Source organism: Tribolium castaneum, chromosome 1, assembly GCF_031307605.1.
Source record: "Tribolium castaneum strain GA2 chromosome 1, icTriCast1.1, whole genome shotgun sequence".
Classification (NCBI taxonomy): domain Eukaryota; kingdom Metazoa; phylum Arthropoda; class Insecta; order Coleoptera; family Tenebrionidae; genus Tribolium; species Tribolium castaneum.
Window position 1 is genome coordinate 146605 of NC_087394.1, and position 1142 is coordinate 147746.

At 31.0% G+C, this 1142-nt stretch overlaps 2 non-coding genes across 2 annotated transcripts; both read right to left on the reverse strand.

Moving 5' to 3' along the window:
- Positions 1-395: 395 nt before the first annotated feature.
- TRNAV-AAC (transfer RNA valine (anticodon AAC)) lies at positions 396-468 on the reverse strand. The gene has a single exon. It is a non-coding gene; the product is annotated as a tRNA-Val (tRNA).
- Positions 469-546: 78 nt separating this feature from the next.
- Positions 547-619, reverse strand: TRNAV-UAC (transfer RNA valine (anticodon UAC)). The gene has a single exon. It is a non-coding gene; the product is annotated as a tRNA-Val (tRNA).
- Between the last annotated feature and the right edge of the window lie 523 nt (positions 620-1142).

The following is a 1142-nucleotide window of genomic DNA, read 5'->3' on the forward strand; positions in this document are numbered from 1 at the left end:
ATAAAATAAAAAAGTAATAAATAAAAAATAATAATTTCCAAATTTATTATTTCAACAAAATTGGCTAAACAATTAAACCGGTATAGAGTTTTTAAGAGATAGTATTAAGTACAGGATTATTCTATTAAAATGTGGCGTTCTAGAAAAAAAAAAGTTTTTCTCTAAATAAATTTAACATTCAACTTTATCTTTAATTTATGTCTTTCTAGTGCATTCTATTTTAGATTTTCTTTTGCATTTTACTATAGCACGGTAAATTTTAAGTGAATAACCCTGTATATAAGCCTTTGGCGAGTTCTGATGACCACAACTATTTTTACCTAATTTCTGGCTTCAAAATAATACAATTTTTAATTTTTATAAATAAAATTGACAATTTTGTAAGAAAAAAAAAGTGATTCCGCCCAGGATCGAACTGGGGACCTTCTGCGTGTTAGGCAGACGTGATAACCGCTACACCACGGAATCGTTGTTACATTTATTACGACATGAATTTGTGAAAGTTTTTTTCGAACTAGTTTTGTTAATAATTAAGATAGAAAAAAGTGGTTCCGCCCAGGATCGAACTGAGGACCTTCTGCGTGTAAAGCAGACGTGATAACCGCTACACTACGGAACCGATGTGAAAGGAAAACACTCCGAAACAATCGACAAAAATTTTAGTAAATTATTATTACCTGTGTCATAATTTTTTTATCTAAATAACTGCTATAAATTTGGAAATAAAAGTTACATTTTTTTCTTAATATAATTCTATTTTTCACAAAAATTATGCTATTTTTGGCTTTTCCAAGAGTTTTTCAACATGAAAAATATTTGAAAAACAAGCCGAAAATATTTAAAATAAGATGCGATTTGACATAATTTGGCACCCTGTATATTTCAACCCCTTCCCTAATCTGGTAAATGATGACGTCAGTATCAGCCAATAAGAAGTTCTTCTTCAATATGACGTCATATCCTTGTCTAGACACTCTTCAGTCTTCGGCGGTCAATGAACTCGCGTGCAGGGTTTTTTGGTGTCTGGTGTTTGAGGGTGAAAATGGCAATTTTGTGTGTGTTTTTATTCAGTGCTAGTGTTTTAGTGCAAAAGTGTGTTGAAATAAAGACTAGAACGTGTTAGTTATGGTGGTTGAAAGTAA